Genomic DNA, 27147 nt, shown 5'->3' with positions numbered 1-27147 from the left:
CGCCACTTTTTCCCCACCCGCGTCCGCCGAGATGCGCCTCTTCCTCCTCCTCCTCCTCCTCCTCCTGCTCCCCGCCCGCCGGGGTGCGCAGGGTGGGCTCCCCGCTGCTCCGGGCTACCGATGCTCCCCATCCCCTGCGCTTCCCCTTCCCAGAGGCACAGCCCGGCCCCCTCCCTGCCAAGGGGAGGTGTCACTGTGAGCCCCCCGTTGGAGAACTCCGAGCCCGGCTGGTCCGTGTCCCCCCCTGGCACCTGCTGCCGCCCGGGGCTCCGAGCAGGGCAAAGGAGGACAGGGAAAACGCGAGTAAAGCAAAGCTGCCTGGCTAAACACAGCCGCGTTCAGCTATTTTAGGGACGGGGGTTGGTTCCAAACCCGGAGGCACCAGCTCTCCTTGTGCTTGTCACCCAAAATGTGAGAGCACTTGGGAGGGAGGGGACGAAGGGCTGGCTGCACCCCATCCCCCGGCCTCGCTGCTCTCTGGGTTTGGGCATTGACGTGCCCACCCTGTGTCCCTCCTCAGAACAGACTCCGAACCTGTGTCCCTCCTCAAAGACTCGGAGCCCTTTGGAGCAGAGGAGAGGTGAAAGCCACTTGTCGGTTTTGTTTTATCACACTGATGGGTGAAATACAGAAAATTTGAGGTGTGACCTGTGTGTAGCCAAGAGACTTAGCCAGAAACCGTCCTTGTAACCCTGCTTTCTCCTCCGGCAGACAGGGGAAATCATTCTTACTCCACTCAGCAGCACCGTGCCCCACACAGGCTGCAGTGCCAGCTGTACCTGCCCCACTGCTGGGTTTTTGCTGTGAACAGATATTGTCTGTTTGTCATCAGTGTGGGTTGGCACATGGTCCTGGCTTATGTACAAATTTACACAATATGTAATATAATGTAAAATACATCCCACTCAATATGTAATATGTGTGTAAGAAACACTACACAGTGTTGAATTTGCTACAACAGCAGACATATAGTAATGCAGGGGATTTTGCAAAATGCTGTGTCTTGAACGTGTCTTGTATGTAAAGCTCATATTACAAGCCATTAGTTAGGTTGTTTGGTGATCTTAAGATCGTTCATAGTCAATTAACCCATGGGACTAAATTATCCCACACTACTCCTGCCTCAGGTCGATATCTACATAATTTTTCAGCTCTAATACATCAGCTGCTTCTGGGTCACACAAAAATGCTGTATCTTATCCCTAATTTTATATATGCATGTGTGTATAGACAATATAGAATGACGGTTTCTTTGCAAAGCTGTATTGTGTGTGTAGTTATTGCATATGTATATGGACACTATTTCTGTGTAAAACTGTAAAGTTGCAAGGTTGACAAGGTGTCTTTGTTAGGAACGCGCAGGATTTTGACATATACCCAAAGCTGCCCAAGCTAAAAGCCAGGAAGGAAAAGGATCTTTGTGTTGCTGAGCCCAAGGAAGGCTGTCTTGCTGGGTGCCCTTCTGGGCTGTGATGCCCGTGCTAGGACTGGGCAAAAAAACCCCCGGAGGGTTCATTTTCCAGCTGCTTTAGTGACCTAGCCCACATGGAAGAGCCAGCTGTGGGAGCAGAGCCAGCGAAGGGAAGAGCTAGCGTGTCTTTTGGTATGTGGCTAAAGCAACTGTGATCTGGGATGCACATTACAGCTGTCCTTAGGAGCTGGGTTTTCTCCGTAGCTCTTCAGGGCTGTGGGGAAAAAAAGTCTTTTAACTATCAGGACTAGAGTGCTGCTTTAGAGAGCTACTTTCTTCTCTGCTACTGTTTCTTACATGATTTTTGAAGAAATCTCTAAAACTTAGGGTTTCCAACAGGAACAATACCAAGTGCATATGAGCCTGCATGTGCGTGTTTAGAAGTCACGAACACCCACACGAATCCCACAGCTGCCAATAGGAAACACGTGCATGTCCACAGAAAATCAGTTTGCATTTTGGGGAGCATATCTGTGTCAAATACAGATAAATAGAGTAGGGGTAGACACAGACACATCAGCTGCTCACAGCTTTCAAAAAAATAGGAAGAGAATAAGGGAGATCTTTCTCAAATGCTAATCTGTGCAAATGGACAGAATAAAACTATTAATGTTCATGGAGTAGAAAGCTGTAAAAACACGTGCAGAGTGGAGTTTATTTTCTGTGATAGTTACATGGTGTAGTATTTTGATCTCAAACTCTAATTATATGGTCACTAAAGCGCTCTCTTGCTGGGTCATGGCTCAGAGGTTCCATTTTGATCTCTGATATTGGAAACTTATAGTTTTCTTCTGCTCACCAGTAATATTGCTTCATTAAAAAAATGCATTAATTATTTTATAAGATTTTTTTTTTCTGCCTTCTCCTCTAAATTTAAAACCAGATTTTTTTGTGGTTTGTTTGTACTGAAAATGACTCATACTCATCAGACCAGGCCTATTAATTTACTTGAATTGTTGTTTTTGAAAGGAAAGAAGCTTCTTTAAAGTACCACCAAGTGTGGGGTTTTTTTCCCTTGTGATCCATGTGCAAAATAATTAGAAACAAACTGGTGAGGGGAGAGGAAAGAGTTTTTCCAACCTTTGACAGACTTTTACAGAGGGGGTTTAGGAAGGAGTCTGTGCAGCACCTTCCCTGTAGCTTCCCAAATCTTTTGGGTTATTTTCTGCCACGTAGTGATCCCCCAAGGGGCTCAGTTCAGCTGCACACAGTAAAGTATTCCATGCTTATCTATCTGATGGGGCCACTTGTTGGATTGACACCTTCCAGCCAATAAAGGGCTTAAAGAGTAGGATCAGGAAGCCTGATTTATCCTACAAACCTGTTGGCATCTATGCATATGGAGATCTCTATGCCAAGTGCAAGCCATCAATCTCAGCTCTGTAGATTTCTGTTTCTTGTTTCTAGCACCATGTAGTGAAGAAACTGATGCTTTGACCTTGAGGAAAATGTTCGTATCTATTCTGTGTTAATTACCTCTCATCACTGCTGCCACCCCCTTTCAAGGGTAAAACGCCCAGGGCCATAGAGCAGCCAGAATTTAAGAACATTTACTTGCATTCTGCCTGGGGTGCTGGGGCTCAGCTCTGCCTGGAGAGACTCAAGGTCTTGCTCTATGAACCTCTGTGGAGGCAAGATGATGTAGTGGCCATATTACAATGACATCATTAATATTCCAGCATGGTATAGCCTCATCTGAGCCCTAATTATTGCTTTAACCATTTTAACCATCAGATATTACATTGCAGGTTAGTGACCCTGTTGGAAAGCACAGATCTGACACTGTTCAGTTGCCCTTGGTCTTGACTTACTGATCATCAGATCAGAGAGGGCACATCAGATAGGGCTGGAGTCTGATTTGGACACCAGGAACATAGTTCCCATGTCAGGGCTCTATCCGACACCGATAATCACTGCTAGGGGCTGCTGCATATCACAAAAATGTCCTCAGAGACAGGGCCTTTCTCTAGGGTGATGCCACTTCCCCTGGTTGGAATTTGGCTCCTGCTTTCCTCCAGCCCTAGCAGCATTGCTCCTGAGCTTTATCTGACATCGAAGTGCCACTGGCCAATCTATTAGGCAGTTACTAATCCCAGGGAAATGCCCTGCACCTCTGCCCTGGCTGTTTAATCCAACTCTCTGCTGGTTTATTTCCTAAATCCCATCTGAGCAGTGTGGCTGGATAAAGCAGCAGTTACTCACCCAGCTGGGAGCTCTGTAGAGCCCCGGGGAAGCCAAGAATGTCTTAGTGAGATCTGGGCTTCTGAGTTTTGCTGCTTGTTTCTTGGGGAATGAGTTTTATTTCTGCATCTTGGAGTATGGATTTCGTCAACCTTTTCTTCCTTCGTGGGCATTGCCACTGGTGAAAGCACAGTCAGCAAATGTGCTCTTCTGGGCCTGGCAGCCCCCAGTTTTTCTTTGGACTAAGTAACCCCTTGTAACCCACTGCAAAGGGTGTGTGTGCACCCCAGACTGGGATGTCCCTGGTTAAAACCTTTCCAGGCTTCCAGCAGAGGCACAGCAGTGTCCCACTGATTTTAGTGACAGCACTGGACCAGTTTCCAAGAAATTTAGGGATCCTGCATTGCCTTGTGGCTTCTGGGAGGGATTTGAACCGATGACTGAAATTAGAAAGCTGCCTGGAGTGAATTGGTTTCACTCCCACCCCATCCCAATTTTAGATTTTCATCTCAAATCTCCTTTTCATTGTGATTATATATAATACATAATCATCATCTCTTTGACAAGCTAGGGTTCTGACTCCAAGCTCTGCTGCCAAAGAGCCATGGATGGAAATAACCAAAAAAACCCATATGTACTTTGGGCCCAATGTAGTGTGCAAACACAGCACAAACACCCCAAATCTGTTGTTCTGTCTCTGATTTTGATTGACTTCGAAGAATCATTAAGAATAATAATGAGAAGCTGATGACATCTCAGCCTGAGGAATGCACCACTGCTAGAGAACAGATGGTGCAAAGACTTTTTAAAACTTTTTTTAAAAATCAACTTGGCACCTTGGCCTTTCTTAGGCTAAATGCTCAAACTTGGAGCAACCACAGCACTTGGCAGTTGGGATCCATTGAAAACCATTGATTTTGCTGCAGAAGAATGCAAATTTAGCAAGATACAGATTTCTTTCTTAGTGATTAATAATATTTCTTCTTTCATGTTTGAGAGGGCTCATCTCTTTTTTCTCTGTTATAACTGGAAGAATTTAATTTCACAGCTCTAAAAATGTTCTAATTTTACGGCTAACTGACTGGGCTTTGAAGTAAATAAATAATTGTGGAGAAAAGGGATCATTAGTCTATCCTGCAGCTCTGTGTTTTATCAAATTCAGTGCTTTCTGCTCTAATTTTTTACTTAGCAGCCCCATAAGCATTTTCAAGTGGAAGATAAATCAATCCATAGTAAATTTAGTCCTATTGATAGTACAGTGGCTTTTCTCAACCTTAATTCACTGACTCCTTATAAATAGTCACAGCCTCTTAGAAAACATCAAGTTCAACAGCTGACGTTGTTAGTGCTGTATTGAACCCACCAAGATATCCTAGACAAAAGAATTTTGTGAAGAAAAGCATCTGACCTTGGTGTGAAGACTTTTAATGGCAGAGTCAACTTAATCCTTTGATCAATGATTCCATGTTAAAAAAAATCTGTGCTTTTATCACGCATTCAGATTTGTCTGGCATTTGTTTCCAAGCAATGAATCTTGTGTGGCATTTCTCAGCTAGAATAAAGAACAATTCCATGTTGGGTATTTCCTTTTTCCATCTGTACTTGGACATCCTAGTGAAGCCACCTCTTAATCTTCTTTGTGATAGAATAATCAGATTGAGCTGCATAAGTCTCACTAGAACGCATGGTTGGCTGTTAGGTTTGTTTACAGCCCTCAAATCATAGGGATTTCCATATGGCTTGACATCAGCAGAGATTTATACTAGCTTGGAATTTGGCTGTATATTTCAATTACTGTGAACATTTTGTGGCCTGGAGTGGAACGCGCCTCAGAGCATGACAAATTATTTGTAACATGCATATCTGTTGAACTTGGTCTAGCAATCAAATGGAGCAACATTCAGTTGCATGCAGATGATCAGCAGAAAGCCCATGTCCCATTAAACTGTTTTCATGGGTTTATGTTCATCTTAAGTGCAATTGAGGCCATGGGAGCAAAGATAAACATCAGCCATTGAGACAGATGCTTAACTTATGCACCTCATTTTTCATGGCCTTGGTGGAGCTGGGCTGATTTACACCAGCTGAAGACCTTGGCCCACAGTAAGCAGCACAAACTGATAAAGGAGTCCAATCCTCATCTGGCTGCTTATATGAGAGCTTGAATGCAACCTCAGCGCTTGGTAACATCTCATTAGAGCCTGAGTCAGTATGGCAAGGGGACAGAGCTGTAACAGAGCAAAACTGCAGCAGCTTCACGGAATCCTAATTGCTGTAGGGCTTCTGAGGGGTAATCTGCTCCATCATTTTGGTTATTAGCTCCAGGCAGGAGTTTCCCCATTAAAATAGATACAAAGACGGAGGTAAGTGAAATCCGAATGCTCGGCTAATGGAAGTTCTTTGGATCTCATCCAAATGCTTTCCTTTGGTTGTAGAAACCACACAGCAAGGTCCTGAGCAGCCATGGGAATCAGTGGCACATGTTAGTGCCCTTTGCAGTCCTGCTTTTCCACATATGTGCATTTTCACATGTGTATCTTGTATAAATAGATGCACACACAGATCATAGACATTAACGTTCATCTGTGTTTTGTAAATACGTTCATTTCAATACAGGAGTGCATACATTTGTATTTCCTGCAGAGGGCTGTAGACAGGGATGGTGGCATGGATGGGGATGCCTGGGTGCTTGTGCTAAGCTGCTGTCTGGTTGTGTACAGCAGTGTGATCAAGAGAATGTGGATAGAAGCGTGTGTGTTTATGTATGCATGTGTGGAGAAGGGCCGCTGGGAAATAAATGATATGAAACGTCTGTACATTCCAGGGAAATGTTCGGATCCCTGAGGTTAAGGGATATGCTCTAGTCATAAAAATAAACATGCTGGTATAGCATGCCATTGATATGTGGATAAACTCACTAAGGACGGGTAAAGTTTCAGCTTTCACCTCCTCCTGATGGTGAGCTTGCGGCTTCCCTCGCTGCCTCTTTTGACAGTTCAAAGTAAAATGACATTTTAAATAAGAGGTTAAAGAGCAGAGGAAAACAGAGGTTTTCTGCTTGAACCAGGGGAAATTTGATAAACCAGTCTTCCAGAGATGCCAGCAATTTCAAAAGGCTCCATTTCCTTTTGATAAGGTTTTGAGAGAGTAATTCAGAGTAGGATCTGTTAGCCAGAGCTCTTAGCTGCTAAAATGTCAGATCAGAGGCTGAGCTATTTCCCCAAGACTAATGGTTAGTTATTGCAATCTACAGCCTATTGTGCTGAGCCCTTTACAAAACCTCTGCACCACTTCTATCCTGCCTTTAAAATTGCACTCAGATTTGCAATGGTCAGAGGGGTTTAATTAGGGAAAACCTGAAGAAAGGCTCATGTGCTTTAAAGCTTAACCTACTTTTTCCAACCCAGTGTGTTCTAATAAAAGATGCCACCTCCTCTTGCACACAATGCCTTGTACCTCCCTCCAGACCACGACAGCTGCACCAACAGCCCCTCAAGAAGAGCATGAAGCACAGAAGCACCCAGAACTGTAGAGAGTGGAAGTTCTGACCCACCACCATTAGTTGTGCTGGAAGTTCAACCCACTGTTTTCCAAGTTTCCATTGTGGCTAATCAGTGGTAGAGAGATGCTACACTTCTGTTAAGATGTGAGTGAAGTGTTTCATCAGTGGTTATAATCACATTAATAGGAATGGCAGTAGATTGCTAAATATGTAAAAAGGGAATTAAACCCCTCCTACTGGTGTGTATGAACCGAGACCACTCTATCCTTTTACTACCTCACATTAGTGGTTATCAGCTCAAATTCTGCCTTAAAAAAATTTGGCAGCATGGGATTGACTCAGATTTGAATTCAGGTCTAAAAGCAATGTAGACACAACTGGTTCAAGCCATTTTCATCTGTGCACTGGCACCTGCAGCTCCAATCCCACGCTGACAATGTGAACAGAACTTACGTTTCCAAATCAGCCATGGGCAAATCCCGATCCATGTTCAACTGCACCCTGGCTGAAAAATTACCTTCCCAAATTCATTAGAAACTTGTCAGCTCCTGGGAACTGATTAGCCCTATCTAAGTAACAAAGCCACTCTCTACAACTGAATGAAACACCATCTCGTTTCCTTTCCTTGATCCTAAGAAATTTCAGTGAGGGCTTTGCAGCCATCTTTGCTTTGAAACCTGGGATAGATTTTCTCTTTTAGTTGTAACTCTGCAGCTCCTCGAGGCTTAGAAAACTTTACTAAGCCACTGGGTGCTCCAGTGATGTCTAAAAAACTTGAATGCATGGAAAAGCTGAAAAAACAGAACATCCAAAATGCTGTCATGAAAGAGTCAATCAAACACAGAGGTACAAACCCACCACCCTGAAACCACCCAGTCTAACTTTGGCCAGTGTGACTTGCCAAAAATATTAATAGGACTATGCTGATTCACATCAGCTGCAAATCTGGCCCACCACTCACTTGTAGGAACTGGGAGTAAGAGATATGAAGGCTGTATAAACATGGATCCTACAGATGTGCAAGTGTGCAAATAGAGTAGATCAAAAGATAGAAGGTAGAAACAGGTATCTGTCTAGGAAAAAAAATGTAGTTATCTTTCTGCAACAAACTGGAGTGTGACACACTCAAGATTCCTGTTATGGGTGTGCAGTACAGCAAAACCCCTGATTTTCATTCAGGCTTTCACAATCACCGCTGTCTTAACTCCAAAGCCTCGTTAAATCAACCTCGTCTGAACTGTGGTACAATGTTACAGTGCAGATCCTCCCGTTCCCCAATGGGAAACTAACTTGGACTCAGGAGCCATCATTTAACCTTGGAGTCTCTGAATCAACAAGGCAGTTTCTGCAGAGACACCTGGCAGCACATGCATTTTATGCTTTAACATGGCTGGTAAATCCTGGGTGGTTAAGTAAACTTAACCTTCATTTATGAAACTTGCGAACCGAGGGGTAAAATGTGCCTTGTGCAAGTAATTACGTAAAGGTCTTAGAGAGTGGAGTTATCACTTAAAGACGCCGGGCATCGCTAATGAGTTGACTGAGAATTGATCTCTCTGTAATTTAGTTATTTATATGCAGTTCCTGTTTTCCATGCTCAGCTATAGGTCAAGCCCACTTTGAACTGCTCAGAGACCCCCAAGTTTGTCAAGCAAAGTCCCAAAGCCGTGGCACAATGATATTTTAGAAAAGTAAATATTGTCCTGAGGGGCTTTAAAAAGGAGGCAAAGCTGTTTGCTTTCTAGCTGGTTCTTTAAACTGGACAACTGCTTCCTGTTACTAAGGGGTCTCTCAGCAACGTGACTTTGCTTCTGTTAAATAGAAAAGAGCTTCAGGAAAAATGTCAGTACCACCTTCCAGGTATTTTCATATCCCGGCGAGCAGGGTAGGAGCAGCCTTGGCTTTCTGAACAGAAACACATTTGCATTATTCTGCAAAAATGTAGCATGGGGATAATGAATCTGGGGCTGGAGGAAGCAATGAGAAACTGAGGCTGCTGAATATTACCCTCAGGGCTGATTTTATGCCAAAGGGCTGTGAGCAATGTTCAAAACTCCATTTGCTGCCTTATATATTCGTGTCTGGGCATATATCAACACATCACTACGTGGGTGTGTTACCCCATCTTCGTAGGCTCAGGTGTGAAGTTACTGGTGCTGCTGCCTGCAGGTTAATGCAGATGGGCTTTCATTTACATGGGGGGATCTCACGTGGAGGAATAGGGGTGCTCCATTATGTAAAGGGACATTCTGGATGCCTGAGCTGGCATCTGTGTGCCATGACCACCACACTCTCATTGGGGCACCTTCTGCTCCTTTCTGCAGTTTCAGCCACAGGTTCACCCTGGGCTGGGCAGACAGAGAAGGTGCAAATTTGAGTGCACCTGGGATGAAATTGCCAGCATCACTGAGAAGGGACTATTTGCAAATAACTGAGGCTGTGTAAGAGAATCTGGCTAAAATGGTGCAGAACTTGCCTTGTAAACACTGATGACTTGAAAGAGCAGGACTTTCTTGGGATCCAGTTGCTGCTGAAAATGTGACTGGAATTACTCTCCTCTAACTCACTGCCACAGCTGCTGCATTGGTTTATGACTCACTAGTGCAGTTGAACACTTTCAAAACAGTCTTGCTTGGCTCATGGCTTCGTCTCACTTGAGTTTTTTAATTTATGTGTTTGTTTGGGGTTTTTGTTTTGTTTTATTTGTTTGAGAATGACATGTTTGGCTTGTAGCCAAGTACCCGAGGTAGAACATTGTCCTTTCTTGTCCTTCCTTGGTTGTGGTTGAGAGACTGAAGGTACCTGGTTCAGCCAAGTGTCCCAGCCTGGCAAATCATGAGGTTCTTCAGGTGAAACAAACACAGCCTCTGTGGAAGGATTTAAATCTGGCTCTGACACACTTCTGTCCCTGCTGTTACGATCCTGCATCTACTGGACACCCCCTGGAACAGCAAAGGAATGGTGCTGTGGAGGTGACACAGAGCTTTGGTAGCTGTGGCCTCACCTCAGGTTTGTTTCAAATCAAGTGAAGAGGGAGATGCTCAAACATGTGGCACCATCTCTTCAAGGAGAACTGCACCACCTCTTCAACCTTAGTAACTCACCCTCCTTTCTCCTGTGGCTTTAGCAGGCTCCAGATGCCTCCTGTAAGTTTCCCCTCAGTGATCCAAGCCCTTTCCTCCATCCCTCCTTGCTGCTGTAGGAGCTTTGCAGGGAGGAAGGCGTCCTTCGCCATCTAGTGAGCAGCACTCACCATCACCGGCTCCTGCCGCCGCAGGGAGGGCTGGTCCGTACCTCTGATGGAAAATCCTTTCCTCCCCTCTGAGACAACGAGCTAGAACCTGTATTGTACTCTCCCACCCAGTGCCAATAGTATCTTGCTGACAAGTTTTTGCAGGCAGAAAATTACTCTTACCTAGAGTTCAAGCATTTCACCTCCTGGGAGGACCACTGCTGCTAAAGCTCGTGTTTCCTCTCCTGCTCTGCTTGGGATTGCAGTCAGAGCAGTGGGAGCACCAAGGGAATGGGGAGACAGATTGGTGCAATGTGGTCATTTAGCTACAGATGGAGAACAAAGTCCACAGTTGGTCTGTGGCTGTATTAGAAGAAGGGGGTTTTTTTTTTTTTTTTTTTTTTTTTTTCTCCTTCTGAGATGCCCATAATTGTACAGGGTCCAAATTCCCTTTGTCTCAATTTAAGAAATGTCTGATAAATGACCGCTGCTTTAGGGGGTTTCTAAAGGTTACCTGACATCTGCTGAGAGACACTAATGAGCAGGAAGCAGGGCAGGAGCTATTGATAGATCCATTCCTGCCTTCCTGTCTCATTTTCTACTGCCTGTCCCCTATCTTTAGTCTGGTTTCCAAAGGAAATGGGGAGTTGTGTGGTTGCTCTGCCCACACTGGTCTATCAGTCCCTGCCTAATCACTCAAGACAAGCAGGTTTCAGCCAGGTGTGTGTGTGTGGAGTAGACTCCTACTAGAACCCTTAGTGTTTTGTGCAAATAAATAACCAAGGCAGAGGGAAGAATCCCAGATCACTGCTCCGGCTGAAGGGAAGGTTGTTAAATGAGCCCAGCACTTCATCAAGTCCAAGTGAAGCCACATAAAAATTGGATTCAGATAACGAGGTTTCATGCATTCAACTATAAAGTTACTTGTTAATGTAATGGCTGATTAGTAGATTAAATATATAAAGCATTTTATATAATGTTATATTATTACAACAGCATCTTAACAAGCCCTGATTAGGAAGGAGATTCAGTGTGTCAAGTGTTGTACAAGCTCATAACCCAGAGATGATCCCAGCCCCTCCACTGCGGTGTTTATTCAGTCATCCCATGCCACGGCCACTGCACAATGTTAAGGATACTGTAAAACTCAGGAGCTGGACACTCTTTTAGAAGTCCTGTTCTAGAAAAATAGGGAAGAATTTTCTCTCTTTTGTATTATATCTGAGGGGCATCATGAACTGGAGGTTTGACAGGGCTAGAGCAAAGCTCCTTTCAGCAGAGGATGATGATACAACACTAATCCAAACACCTGTCTCTCAGTGTCACTGAGACTCCTCAAAATGTGCTTTTGCAAAGCACACATCATGGGCTGGGCTTATCCCTCCAACTGCTGCAAACCAGCTTTTATCACCATGACTCTTTCCTGCATTTATTCTGTGTGTCTCAGGGCTTGGGGAAGAGGTCAAGGCCTATCTTGAAGGTTAGGAGATGTGCTCACAGCCAAGGGCCATTCCCAAACAGTGTCAATATTTGGCCTTGCACAGAAGATATGAGCAGGAGATAAGAGGGCACTGAGACACATCCGCTGGGAAGGTGAGGCCAGGCATCTGATGAGGAGGATGAAGGTGAAGGCAGTGGGGCAGAGCATTTCCCATAGCCCCATGTGGCAATGGTGGCACTACACTGCAGCTCACCGATCCTTCTCTTTGTTGTGTGTAGATGGAGGAGCCTTGTCGCCCCTTAGAGGAAGGAATAAGCAGCTTGGCCAAGGTCAGAGAACAAATCCTTGCTAAAACTCAGAGCCCCTGAACTTCAAACCCAAGTGCAACCCTTTAACTCACAGTGTTATAAATGTGGAGCCCCTGTATCCAGCTGCACAGCACAGTGCTCTTTGGGTGCAGCTGGTTGCCCATGTACCCTGAAAAGTAGAGATCTGTGATGGTTTGGGACCTAATCAATCCTGTATTCAGTGGTCACTGTGGGATGAGGGCAGTAGTTTGAGCAATCTCAGGACTGTTGGACTGGGAGCTGAAAGGAGAGCTCAGAGGATGGGATGTAATCTTGAGTGTTAATATGGGGTTAAAATCCTGATCATTTTTAACTCATAGGGAGAAATCTCTCGGCTTTTCCTTTATCCCCAGGACACTCACCCTGATGTCTATTAAATAGCTATTACGTAATTATGGTATATATTGCCTACTTAAATGCCTTCTGTCATCTGATTCACATGATTGGGCTATTCATTCTCTCCTTTTCCACCTGTTATTTTGTGCTCCAGAGCAGCAGTAAATAGCCTGTGAGGTTTACCAGAGGAATGACTGCAGCCCACAGCAAAACAACCCCACAGGGGCTGCAAATGGCAAGAGGTTTTAGGGTGCTCAGTGGTTTGCAGTGAAACCTGGGCTTGGGGAGACCTGCTCCTCCTGAAGGCAAAGTTCAACATCCTGGAAAACTTTGCTGAGGTTTGTTGACAAAGGAATCCTGTCCCTGCACCTTGGCTGTGGCTCAGGAGTGCTGAAGTCTGATGGGCAATGGCTTGCTCTCTGCACAAAGAAACAAGAGGGCTGGAAAGCTCCATTTACACTTCAAACGGATGTTTCCCCAGGCTTGTAAAATACACAGTTTAAGTAGTAGCTATATTTCTAAGGCTGGTCCCACACCTGCAACAACCTTGTAAATGGTGCTGGGATATATGGCTTTAAGACTCCTTGTAAAAAGTAAGATCAACACAAGATTTACACGGTTTTATGGAATTGTTTTATAAGCTATTTTGACAATGAATCCTGCTATCAACATCACCTCTGGTGTTAATCATGGAGGAAGCATTTAGTAGGAGCCAACAAAGATTAATTTAAACCCCTTTCCTAGCTAGCTGTGGGGCTGAGCTGGTTATCTCTCGAAATCTGGGACACCACTCATGCAGCATTCATGCCTTTTTCTCTTTGCCAGGGGCAGCCTTGTCACTCCTTAAAGGAAGGAATAAGGAGCCTGGACAAGGTGAAAGAACAAATCTTTGCTAGAACTCAGAGGCTCTGGCTGGTAGGCCAGGTCTTCCAGCCCTGGAAAGTGACGCTATTTTGGGATATTTTAGCTCACATAGAAGGGAATGGGGACTGGTCAAGGAATACAGGAGGTACAGCCAGGCCTCAGCTTCAGCCTCCCGTCCTCCCCTGCCCGGAGATGGGGGAATTCAGGATGAGATCAGGCAGGCAAAGGAGGAGGAGGGGATGCTTCACAGCAAGCCAAGACTAAGCAATGTTTCTGGGGTAGGTGGGGATGGTGCAGCAGCTTGTACCAGGAGTGTTCTCCCAGCTCACCAGAAAACCCTGGTGCCGAGCCTGACCTTAGGGTAACTGAGGCTCATTAAACTGGGAGCTGAGGCTCCCCACTGCTAGTGTGCTCTCACTGCTCACCTTCCATGTAGCTCTCAAAGACTGGAAGTCAGGATCAAGCTGGCACTTGCTTCATGCTCCTGGGATGCTCCCAGTTTTCTCTGGAACTGGAGCTGTGAGTGTAAAAGCCACAGTGCTGGGTCACACCTGGGCCTGCCCTGCACCGTGTGTAGGACTCCTGAGGTAGCCATGGGCAGATGCCTTGGAGAAAGCACCCTCAAGACAAGGACATTGTATTCCTGAGTGCTTTCCCAGAACTGCAGCATAGGGGCTTTCCAGCACTGCTACACCTTTTTTTGCCACTTGTCTCCGGTGGATCTTTGTTTTCCTGATGTTTGTGCAGTTTTTCCTTCAACCCTGGTGGACTTCATACATTCCCAGCCTCCTTCAGCAAGGATCCTCCCTTGGATCCTCTGCTGCCCAAGGAGAATCTTCTCTTCCTCCTCCTGCTTCAGCATGGCTATCAAAACCTTTACCTGGTGGCTCTGAGTCCTGTGCTGGAGGAGAGTGAGCAGCTGCTCTGTTTCTGGTTTCTCCCAGTGACTCACTTGTAGCTCTCTGCCATCCCCTGCCAAGCTGTTTCTTTTTTTTGTACTTACAAGTCTGAACAAAAAGCACCCAGAGAGAATGGCTGGAGGCTGAAGGAGGTGCAGGGTATTTTGGCATCCTCTGCTGCTCAGCGCAATGGAGTCATAGTACTGGTCATCACAGGCTGTTCTTGGCCCTCTGCACGCAAGGGATGTTCCACGCACAGAAGAACTCCTTTGCAGTATATGAGACGGCCACGAGATGTCTCTTTGACTCCAGCCTGGGAAACGGGCGCCCCAGTGCATCACAAGCTGTGCAGAAGCTGCTGGGGCCAGCAGCTGGCACCATCCCTGGTGAACACCCCCCTGCTGCGGTTAACAGGATTGGAGAGCAAAGCCATTTGTGTAGGCAGAGGTGATACCTGTTATCAGGCCTGCAGGTGTAGGTGGGAGAGAAAAAGCCCCATAAGCCCAAACAGCTAAGCTTTCAAACACACAATGTGTTTTCCACCCCAAAATAAGAATTATCATCGTCAAACTGAGTCTTAGCTGAGAACAATCACTCTGAGTGTAATTGGATTTTGTTGGTTATTCAGATTTGTGGAGGAGAAAAGTGTGATTGATACCTGTGGAGAAAAGGCAGTGGCCTTAGTGAGGGGGGATTGTTGGTCAAAGGGAGAGAGAAAAAGAGGAGAAAAGGGATGGGTGGTTACTGGCTGTGGGGTAATGAAGGCTTTGCTGGTTTTAGGGAAATATATGTGCCATAGTAACTAGTGAGTCTATGAGCTCTAATATGCAGCAGGTCTGGGGATTTAACCTTATCTTTTAACTGTGTCTTGTATGTTTCCCATGAAGCTCTGGACCAAAAAGCCAGAAAACATGTGATTGTTTTCTGAAAACATTCTCCAGCTGGCAACTGAGTACCTCAGATGAGGGGTAATACAATGTAATTTCCAAATAATAATTTTTGGGAGAATATCTCTAGCATCATAAATTGACAACAAGTTCCCAGCACAAAACTGACCCTGACCAAAACCTCGTCCCCATCAAATGACCATTTTCTAGATGAGAAGGTGCTGATGGCCATGCTGGGAAAATTTACCCACCAGCCAGTCTTCAGCTGGTTGCCATCCCAACTCGGGACCAGAACCATTTCTGCAAATAAGTGGCAAAATGTTTGTTTGATCTGGTAGCTGGAGCCCTTTGTTGGGAACCCACAATGTGTGAAAAAAAAAAAAAAAGAGAAGAAAAGCTCTGGCTGTAATGCAGCTGGAATGAATGCTTTCCTTGCCTGCCGATCAGAGCAGATTATAGCTCACCTGCTGTGAACTAATCTCTCAGGGAGAGGGTCACTTGTTTGGATAGTGTTGCTAATGGAAGGCAAAACCTTTCTCCGCATTCCCTCCTTCAGTGCTGGGTCTGTTTCGGAGCTGAGTCGGTCCTGGGTTATTCATCAACTTCGTTAGGAGCCATCCACCCAAGTTCACAAGTACCTCTAAAGCGCCTCACAATTACAGGAAATTACACTGAGGAGCTAATGTTAAAACACAGCTCTCGGCTCACTTCTCCAGCACGAGAGGCAGAGTGTCAGATCCGTGGCCTGCATTAGTTCCTTGTGCTGGAGAAATTACGTGGCAGGAATTTATTCCTTCCCCTGCTCCTCTTTGTGGATCTGAGTGCCAGTAGTGCAGGGGGGATGTTTTCCCAGGGGAGCTGGGGAGGAGGTGAGGCAGAGACTTTCTGATGCCTGCAGCAGGTCCTTGCCTTGCTGCAGAAGGTGTGGGAGCAGTGCTGTGAGCACAGTGCCCTGGCAGCCCACCTGGTCACCGGGGACAGTGTGACAGCTCTCACGGCCAGGGCTCAGACCACCAGGGGAGAGGATGGGGACAGTCCCCCTCTGGCTGTGATGTGCTTTCACTCCCTCCAGGTCCTTCATCTTCAACATTGGGCTCTTCACCCCGGAGGATTTAATGGGCAAGTACATTTTGCTTGTTTTATTCATAGCCCTGCTCTTGAGGGACTGATGAATAGCTTAGAATCATAGAGTGCTTTGGGTCAGATGGGACCTCTAAAGGTCATCTCTTCCAAGGCCCTTGCAATGAGTAGGAACATCTTCAACTAGATCAGGTGGCTCAAAGCCCCGCCCAGCCTGACCTTCCATGTTGCAGGGACGGGGCATCCACCACCTCTCTGGGCAATTAGTGCCAGTGTGCCACCACTCTCATTGTAAAAAGCTTCTTCCTTATACCAAACATGCAGGATTCAACCCAAGAAGTCTCTTAGGGCAGGAGGCTCTCTCTCTATGCCCCATCAGTTCCTCTGACCCATCTCTGGGTCATGCTCTGGATTCTCCTTGAGGGTCTCCAGTTCCCCTTCAGTTTGGGGTATTCAGCAGCAGCATTTGCTCTGTAGCTTTGTTGCTACTTAGGAATTGTTCTCTGTGGATCACCTGTCTGCACATGGGGAAGTACTGCTTGGTTGATTTCTTACTTTTGTATCATTTGCAGTGTGGGTTTATTGACAAAGTCAATAACCCACATTTCTGTCTAAGAGACAGACCAGACCCTCTGTTTAGACAGTTATTTTTAACCACACTTTAACCCCCAAATTCCTAAGCAAAGGATAATTTAAAGTCTTCTTTACGGTCTTTGTTACTGCTTAGTAGACGGTTTGTACTACTGAATTTTAGTGAGAGATGTTTCAAAAAGGAGTATTTCTTCAGCTACGGCTTGCAAGATGTAGTTAATATGACAAAAATGTTGAAAAGCAAAATATTTAATACTGTTCCTTTTAGCCTTTCATTGTTTTACTGCCGGACTCTACAAAACCAGCATTACCAGCCAAGGGCTCTCAGGAGGGTGATTTGCCACTATCAGGCCCAGCCACCTTCAGCTGCCCAGCTTTGAATGTCCAAGATGCCCGTCTACAGCAGGGGCCACCCATGTGGGCCTCACAAGCTCAAAAATCATGTTTCCAGGTGTCTATACCATGTTCCTATGTGCTCTGACCTACAGAGATGCCCAGAGATGCTTAATTCTGGACCTGTTTTTGTAAGACAAGACGCCAGTTGTAGAACAATGAAGCTCTCCCTCTTCCCTAGCAAAACCAGCTCGTCAGTGGGATTTTGATTGTGATGTTACTGTCTTTTCCATTCAAACCCCTACTACAGGGAAATTTATAAGCATGGATAATGATAAATCTTTTAGGGATGTACAAAAGATGCATATTTTGCTCTCAGGCAGCCACTGAGCGAGGTCTGTATTTCATTGTCTTCTGTTTAATCCAGCTTTCTCCTGGGGACACCCAGCTGCAGTGGAATATAGATATTTTGCTATCAGAGGCCACTTGCATTATGATTAAGAAGAGGTTTTTCAGTGCTAGCAAGATGATAATCAATTTTATATCCTGTAATTTCTCTGTCCTTAGCTTTACAACATTTTAATAATTTGCCTTTGATTTAGTAGCTTAAATTTGTCTGTAAATATGTTCTCCGGGGAGTAAAAGAAAACATCTTTAAATAATTCTTATGTGGAGAGATACTTGCAATATTTTTTTATTAATATTATTCATTACTTTTATGACAAGTGAAAGCCATGGCTGAGGTATTAAGCAGCCACACAGAGATCTGAAAAGAAAGAAATAAAATAAAGAGAGATAAGAAAAGAGTGGAGGAGTCACTGTCGGCTTTCTGTACACCCCAGGTCCAGCAGTGTCTGTGATACAGCTGGAAATCTGGATTTAAACCGGTATCTTCCTTACCAGGCCAGTTCTTTAAATGCCAGCATGCTATTTTCCCCTCCTATGTGACTGAATTTTCAATTTGCACTTCTGTGAAACCCCGTTTTTCACTCCTTCAAAGTACTTACAATCATAGAACCATAGATTCTTTCTTTTATTCAGGTTGTCACAGGGACATGAGGATGCTGAAATACCAGAACAAGTGTTGGTGTTCTCTATCTCTGCCTCCACTGGCTTTTAAGGAAAAGACAGGAGTAATTCCAACAGTGTGATGTTAATTTTGTGGTCCAGGCACTACTGCCCCTGGAGTCACACACACACAAGTGTCCAGAGCTGTTTGCTGTGCTGGGTGCTCTCTTACACATTTATGTTAATAAAGAGCTAATCATGATGAAATCCTCCTCCTGGGGAAGTGGGACAAGACAAATCCTGAGTGTGCTGAACCCAGCAGAAGCCTTTGCTCTGGGTTCCGTGGGGTTTGATGTTGGAACCCAGTGTTGTAATTAAGGGCTGCTGGAATAACAAGCAATAATCATTGCTGGGATACGACCCCACAAACCCTCAAACACCACCAGAAGGTTTAGGAACAAACCTCCTTTAATTTCTGTAACTGTCTCTAGATGGCACTATGGCAGTAGGAGTTCTGCAAGGAGGTTCGAAGGGAATGAGGCAGGAGCCAGGAGGCTGCGGGCTCCTGCCCTCTGCCAGGATGTTCCTCTGCTGCAGGGGAATGAGATCCCATCAATTATTTTTAGTGCCCCACAAGACATCAATCAAAACCAGTCAACTTATTTCTTTCTCAGGGGTTAAAACTAGTTTTATGATCCAGAGGAGATTAATTTCTTACAGCATCTCTAAGTGCTTTGTAGGTGGGAGTACAGAAGTGAATCCATTTCACCTTCATCCTCCTTTACAAATTTGCCATAAACTATTTCCCACAGGGAAGGATTCACTTTTTTATACTTCTCACCTTACCTCAGGTTTTCAGGTGTTATTTTTCTGTTGGTTATCAGGTGCTTCCCTGTGACATTCCCACTTAAACTGTCAGGAGCATGGAAATATCACTGAAGCCTGAATTTCCTACATTAAATACTGGCTTAATTAGAGCCCTGGTGGGAGAAAATATTCTTCTTTAAGACAAAAAGATTGCTGGCAAATCATGCTAATGAAGTATTTAAAGGCCTAGGAGACACAATACTTAAAGGCTAACAATAAGAGGACGACAGTGGAACACAGGGTGTACAAATAGCAAAGTGGCACTGCATTTTCAGTTTACATATTGTTTCATGTAATTGCAGCGTTGTTATTGCATCTATCAGGGAATCACTTGTGTTCCTGCCAGGGCAATTCTAATGCTCTGTGAGTTCAAGCTAGCCTCATTGTCTTGCTTTTCAAATGCTGTTTGATTTTTCAGTAGTTAGGCTCTAGGGATAGTCCCCCCAGAACAGTGAATTGTTTTACTTCCTTCTTATTAATTAAAATAAAAAAAGGAAGCAGTCTTACTTCACGGCTGCTGGCTTCAGTGCTGGATAAAGCAAGAAGCTGAAGCAGAGCCCCGTCTTTGGGCAAATGAGCAGATCTGTCCCAGGGTGCTTGCTGCCTTGGGCCCTTTAGCTGCAGGAGAGGAAATGGTATCATTTGACAGAGGCAGAGCTGGGTTTAATTTCAGCATCCTGTGATGAGCTTTGGGGTGCTGAACTTTTCCCAAGGTGGTCAGCCCAGTTTTAGGAATCCAGTTGAAGTATGGCCATCACTGCCCCCAGGTAGGTGCCTCCAGGTAGTAGGTGACAGCATATAAATTCAGTGGGTTTAGGTAGAAATGGTTTATCCTCCTTTTGGAGATCCTCACAAGTTATTTTGCTGCCTCCTGTCCCTTGTACTTCAGTGGGAGATACAGACCTGGAGCTATCAGAGGAGGTGAGCCTTGGTCAGGGGAGGGTTGTGTCCATAAATTCAGTTTCAGCTGAGCCATCAATCTGCCTGAAGAAGTCAGCAGCCAAATGCTGAAGCTGGCATGAAACCCATGATTACCGGAGAAAAGCAGCAGGAGCATTTCTTTATAGGGAACAGTAATGGAAGATACAGACTCAGCTAACTTCCAGGAATTACCTTTCCACCAATTTCTTGATTTTAGATTTTAAAAGGCATTTTCTTTCCATAATGAAACACATGCAATAAGCAGCTTCCCTTTCCAGACATGTTACTTGAATTTTCCAAGGAGAACATGGTTCTCCATCCCCCCTTTCAGTGGTGCACTTCCAACATTCAGTTGCCCCTTCAGAGCAAGGAGGCTTCTGCTACAATGGGGACAGCTGAAGAAAATTAAGAAGACAGCCCTAAACAATTGAAGAGCATGTGCAGAGCATGTGTGGAAGTGGTTGATGCTCTGGGATGTGTGTCCTTGTAAGCCCCCAGTCTGTCCCCACCACTGCCCTGCTCTGTGCCCTGCCGTGTGTCAGCCCCTGGGAGCTGCACTGCTGCACTACAGGTTGTCCCTACAGAATCCCTTTGTGCACGTGAGTTAAGGTTTGGGGTTCTGTTCTCATGGGGATGTCCTAGAGCACCCAAGCCCTCTGCTTCCTGCCACTTTACATTCATATCCTTCTGCTGCTGCTCCTCAGGCTTTGGAGGCCATCACCCCAGGGCAGAGCGCAGCCCCATTTAGGGTCTCTGCTGCTCTTCTCCCTCGCTGTGACCTCAGTGCACCAATGTGCTCCATGCTTAAAGCTACACATGATTTCTTTGGAAGAATCAGTCTTCTAGGAGCTGTCATCCAGGTCCTGGGTGCCAGAAGAGCCTAATGCAAAGCAAGAAGGGAGGGATCAAAAGGTTCCATGGCACCTTTGGCATAGAGTGGCTTTGCTCTCATGTCACCTGTAGCAATGCTGCTGCCCACTGCAATGAGAATTACGGGTTTGGGGCTAAACCCTGCGGAGCTGGGACATGGTGCCCTCCTGTCAGCAAAATGTGAGGAGAAGTGAGACATGTATTGAGCAAAAACTGATGGTGCCTTCCAACCACTGGACTGTGGGAACTGCCTGTTCACTGTGAGCCTGCAGCAGCTTCAGGCAGCCAGCCAGCTGCAGTGAAACCATTATTATTATTATTGTTATTATTATTAATTATTTATTATTATTATTAAAAAATATAACTGCTGGGCTATAAGACAATGTGTTCTTCACTTCTGCCGAGCAGCCACTGTTTGGGATGTAAGCAGAATGTTATGGGGCCTTTCCATTAAGTAATGAGCAAAACCAAAGGAGAAAATTATGCTTTGTACTAAAAATCCATTTAGCCATTAGATCACAGTACTGAAAGCATAAAGGATGGGTTATTTTAGCTTTCAGCTGGCCAGAAAATGCCAGTTGGAAGACAACAGGAGGCTCCCTTTCACAATGTAAGAGCCCTTTCTTCCCTGGATGAAGGGAGTGTTTCTGGCTGTGGCATCATGCTGCTTGTGTGTGTTTCATTCTTACTCTGGGCTGAAATGCTCCTGTCAAAAGGTGGAAAACAAACCTAATTGCACATGACATAAATAAAGTCTTGCTGTACATGAGCCCTGTAATTTTTTTGAATAATTTTGGAGTTATTTTACTGTTTTTGCTGTAACCCAAAGCGATTTCTTTGCAACAGCCAAGTCCCATCCTTGCACAAAGCACACAACTTTTCGGGACAATTAATATCATACCAATCACTGATAGCCTAAAGGATAAATAACCTGTCACAGGCCATGCTACAGGTCACATCTGGGCCTGACCTGCCACAGCCCTGGTGCCAGACCCAAGCATGTGGGAATGCAGAGGCTGATACCTCTGTTGGAGTGCTGCTGCTGTTTGCACTGTTACAGCACAAGTGAAAAATGAGAGATGCAGAGGTTAAAGGCCACCCTCAGGGCACTGCACTGGGGTTTCAACCTTATTATCCTGGCTGGGGATCCATGTGCTTTGCTGTCCCCATCAGCTCTCACCGCTCACTCTGTTCCTCAAGGACCCCAATTCCCTGGCAGCCCCTGGGGCAGCACCTCTGTGGCTGCTGCTGTGCCACAGCCCCTCCCAGCAGAAGTTCCTGACCTGTCTTTGAGCAACACAGGCTTAAAGAGCAGAACTTCGGCTGCCCTGGGGAATTAGGCTTGAGGAACGCTGTGGTTTTGGGGTGGAGAATGATCAATTTTCTGTTATTTTTGCAAAGGACAATGGGTGTTTGGGACAGCTTTTCTCACAGTGTTTGGCTCTGGACTTAGCATGATTCTGTCAGAGCCACCCACCTACGGAAATCTCTGATGCCAGAATGCATTTATGAGAGGATATTTAGTCTACTGGACAGAGCTGTGTAACTCTTGATCTAGAGGCAGGATGATTTAACTGAGGACTATTACATTTATTCTGGAGTTGCAATACCTGACAGCAATTATGGACCCAGAGTAAGACTTCCAAGCAAATGCTTTCAGCAGTGTTGAAATATTTCCCAGAGCGTTTCTGGAATGTGCCATTCCTGATGGCTGTGTTGGTTGGGTGAAGTTTTCTTCACCTGCTCATCTGGTAACAGAGCTCTGGATGCCTGGCTCATGAGTCTGCCCTTAAAAATCTGAGCGCTGATCGGTGCCAGCACCAGGATTTCAGCAGGTGCCGAGATGACTCATGTCAGAGTCTTCTCTCAAGCTCCCTTAGTCACTAACATGGTTCCTAACAGAAAGATTTTACATGTTAAGTGTTAAATACATACTGGCACCCCCAATTTTTGGTTTAAACTGTATCCATCCATACTCAGCATATTGCACTGCCTGGAACCACCACCACAGCCCTCCGCTGACTGCGCTTCTGGCACTTGGGAGACTTCTCTTTGTTTTTAAAAATAGCACCTCCTTTTCTTCCTCCTACCTCTCTTCCATGGCCGCGTTCTAGTTGCCAACATCAGTAAGTTGAACTTTTAAATTTAAAGTTAATCTAAAGTCATCCATTTAATTCAGAGAGCTGTTTGCAAGACGAGGCTTTCAGTCATCATTCATGGGAACGGAAAGATTCTCATGGCAGTGAAAGAGAAGAATTGGGGTCTGGCAAACTGATGATGTAGTTCCAGATAGGAATCGGCTTGCTTGCTTGTTTGTTTGTTAGTTTTTAATAAAATCCCTTGCATATATCAGGCAATAATCAGGTTTTGCAGCAAAATGTTTCCATCATTTTTTTTGGCCAGAATTCTGTGTGCAGCTCCAGTGTCACAGAGCATCTGTGTGACCTGTTGCCTCACAGTTGTCTGAAAATCTGGGCATTCTCTGCATTTTGTAAGATATCCACCCTTCCAAGCCTGGTCTGTATGATTTTTGCATTCTCTCAGCTTGTTCCAGCTGGTATCAGAAAGTCTTCCCAGGGGCAGGAGGTAGCATGAAGCAGTTGAGCTGTGTCTGGTCATGCTTGAACTCCACTTACCCCACAAAAAGTCTAATTCATATTGGGTTTGCATAGCACCCATCTTTTTAAAGGAATCTTTTACTAATGAGTTCATTCACCTCACTAGAAACTACTCTGCAGAGCTGGGCACTGGCTTTTATCTGTCCTCTGAGCCCACCAGCAAAGCACACAATCACTCCTAAAGCAAACACATTCCAGTGTGAGTACCAGCAGATGGAATAACAGGCTCTGTTGGCATGGATAAGGTTATTGCTTGAGAAAAAATTGCAAGATTGGACCCCTAAGGAGAGAAAGTCAGCAGAAGACAGGGCTGACAGGATGTTATGCATGCTCTGCAGTTCCACTGTGTCCACCACCCTCTCCACGGCCTGCTAACATCTCACCCCTGCTTTTATGAAACGATCTGCATGTTTTCAGCTCAGAAATAGATCCCTTTTGAAGTTTAAAAGCAGTTATGTCATAGCTGAAACAGCTGTTCAGCAACCACCCAAGCAAGCGGCAGTTCCCTGTGCTGCCGTTCCAGAGATGAGCTGGCTTTGTGCATCTGTGTGTCCCAGCACAGAGGAGGAGCATGAGGAAGCACAACAGGCTCAAGCAGCATTTCAGGGAATGCTTGTGGACAGGTTTAAGCTCCACAGCAAGGCACAGCCTGAGAGCTGGTGCACAGTGCACCTTGCCTGCCTGTCTTTCAAGGTGGGAAGAACTGGCACGTTTGATCATTCCACAGATTTAAGGATATTGTTTTAACGCAAGCATACAACCCTCAGATCTCTGCACCTGTGCCTGCAGGGAATCTGGGGAGAGGTTTCTGCCATTTCCCCACAACTGCTGGCCCAGGGCTTGTGCCTTGCTGGTGTCAGCCATGGAATGAACTGACAACATCAGGACAGCGTGGCCACCCACAGCCCTTCACATGGCTCCTCAAAAAGCTCAGTGTCAGCACACAGAAACCTCAGAGTAAAACAAGAGAGATGTTCTGCAGCTTATAGATCTCCATCACAGCTCACCCACCCACTGGTGTGTCCCTCTGAGAGGTACCTGTGCTGCCACTGCACCAGCCGGGCAGTCTGTTCAGGACCTGTAGCACATGTTAGCAGCACCTTGGACTTTCACCCAGTTTGATGCTCTAGGTGTGACCTCAGACTTCTGTCATGAAAGAAATCATGGGTAAAAAGAGAGTACAATTTACAGAGATGAAGCTGGAGATGCTGCCTCATTTCTCCCAGTAAAGAGAACAGAGGATGCAGACAACTTCACCTTCAAATATTGGGTCTTACTCATTAACCTAATTTTTCAAAACATGCAAAAGTGTGTGGTGTGCCTGCTACACAATGTGAGTAACAGCACAAGTACATTCCTGTCAGCCTGCTTATGGCCATTTCTCAAAATGCCTCAGAACAGCACAGCAGACCACACTGAGTATGAAGTTTCCATGATTAACCAATGGATTTCAGTGCTGTGATTATGGTTTGACCAAAGATTATTGGTTTGGTTCAGTACTTCAGCGTCATCATCACCAAATTATCACATTGCAATGACATTTTTCTTCACACAGCTATTTCATTCAAAGCAATGTGTGCTAAGAGAAAGAACTGAGCTGAGGTCTTCAGCAGTTCTGAAGTATGGGGGGGTTGCAAGAAATTTGATTTAGATAGAGCCCATACATTATTTTTTGTAAAAGGCCTCATAAACTCAGAACGAAGGAGTACTCAAAAAGCCCTCATTGCAGAGGCACATGCAAAAGCATGGACCTGAAAGTCTGTTTGGACTAATCAAAATCCAGTTCTTGACCTCAAAACCAGGATAAGAAGAAGAATGATGCTGCTAGGAGAGAGGAGGGGTGCAAGTCAACAATGAAACTACAGCTTCAACTATCAAGAGTGTAAGCAACACTTTCATTTAGAGCAGCAATATTGTTTTTTTCTGTTCATTGACATTTAAACATTACTACTGTTTATCAATGACATGTAATATTACTATTTGGGAACTTAAAAAAAAATTGAAAATTCAGTTGTTTCATGTTTTGTACAAACCACATGGGTTTGGGTTTTTTTTTAAATTTTGAACTTGCAGTATGAAAGCACATTGTAACAAGAAGTCATTTCAAGCTGAAGTTAAAAACTTCACACTTCTGTCTCATAGTGGACTATTTAGTGTTTACCTGAGATATAGCTAGTAGCTAGATATAAAAAATAGAGATGCCAGCCAAGGTTCAGGACAATTACTGAATGTCAAAGCATCTCTCAGTCCTGCAATTTTGACTAAAATATGCTATGCATATGATGATGATGATGGGCTGCAACTCTGTGAAATGGTAATTTTTGAAATGGTCAAGCAAGTGGAGACATTTTAGGTGGAGATTACAGCTCATTTTGTACCTTGTCCAATTCACAGCTTGCCTGGCAAGTTCTTCCATAACACATCCCTGCCATATCAGAGATACTTGGTGTGGTCACAGCAAGCAGTGGATATGAGTCAGTTGTTGAGTTTTGGCTTTGTTTTAAAATGCTTTTGAAGCTGTTCATCCTTTATAAGAGACAATCTGAAATGCCTTTGCAAACACTACGCATATAGCTGCATTCTGAGGGCAGGAACTGACTGGGACCAAGCACAAGAGCCTCTGTTAAAATAGCTGGCAAGTCACATAAGCTGGAAATACTTCTCTAAGAGCTGAGTCAGTCTGGGTGGCACCACTGAAGGAGGCAAGTTTGGGTGATGGCTTTCAGACAGTGCCTGGTACTGGAACTGAATCCTACCTGTGTGTTTTTGAAGAGAGAAAATGGGGAGACAGTGGACTGCATGAATTAGCTTTACGTTTCTAAAGAATTTCACCTCGTGGTTGGAGAAGCCCCTAATCCTGCAACACTTGAGTGAATGTTGTGACAAGAACCAGGCCTGGTTGAACCACTTGACTGGTGTTACACAGAAAGACTACTCCAGAGCTGAACTGTCAGGTCAGGCCTGTCTAAGAAGAGATTTTTAAGACATTTATTTTTCTGTTCTAATCCTTTATGTTATTCCTGAATTTACCCTTTTGGGCAAATTTCACATAGTCCGCTTTTATAGAAACAGCTTCTTTAAACACTAAAAGAAAATGATGCCCCTTGGTGTTTTTAATTCACTGTCTTTGCAGTAATTCATGCCAAAAAAAGGTGGCAGGGGAGCCCTTATAAAGGTCTATTAATTGAAATAAACGAGCCATGCTTCGGAGAACAGCGTACCATAGAGGAAGGGCTGCCTTCTGAATCCTGCTCGCACAGATGTCCCTCGTGATTTCAGGCATGTCATAAAATCCACTGTCCACCTCATTTTCCCACCTTATTAAGAGAGGGCTGAGGTTGTTCTTTACCTGAAACCTCTGGGTGTTGTGAAGCCCAACTCAGTGCTTCAGAAGTACTTGGAGGACCTGGAATTCTATTTTGAAAACCATAGCAAATGCAAGTCTTTCCCATGGAATGGTGTTTATGAGCATGCTTTCATTAGTCCCTTAGCTTTTTCTTTTTCATTTGAGTCTGGAAAAATGTGTGGAAAATCATTTCATGGGGGCCTCTGGGAGAAATGAAGCTTCTTGCAGAGTGGGAGCTCTAGGGGATCATGTAGTGGCAAAGTCAGCTCCCCGAATCCACCAGACAGAAATAGAAAAACCCCACTGGCCTGAGATGGATTTAAAGCTCCCACTAGCTTTAGGTTGGACATTTG

General features: G+C 45.0%; 1 long non-coding RNA gene across 1 annotated transcript in view; it reads left to right on the top strand.

Moving 5' to 3' along the window:
* Positions 1 to 27147, top strand: part of LOC108448983 — a 116343-nt gene that overhangs the window by 85924 nt on the left and 3272 nt on the right. The window lies entirely within an intron of this gene.

Source organism: Corvus brachyrhynchos, unplaced genomic scaffold (assembly GCF_000691975.1).
Source record: "Corvus brachyrhynchos isolate BGI_N302 unplaced genomic scaffold, ASM69197v1 scaffold48, whole genome shotgun sequence".
Classification (NCBI taxonomy): domain Eukaryota; kingdom Metazoa; phylum Chordata; class Aves; order Passeriformes; family Corvidae; genus Corvus; species Corvus brachyrhynchos.
This window is presented reverse-complemented; position numbering and strand designations above follow the sequence as displayed.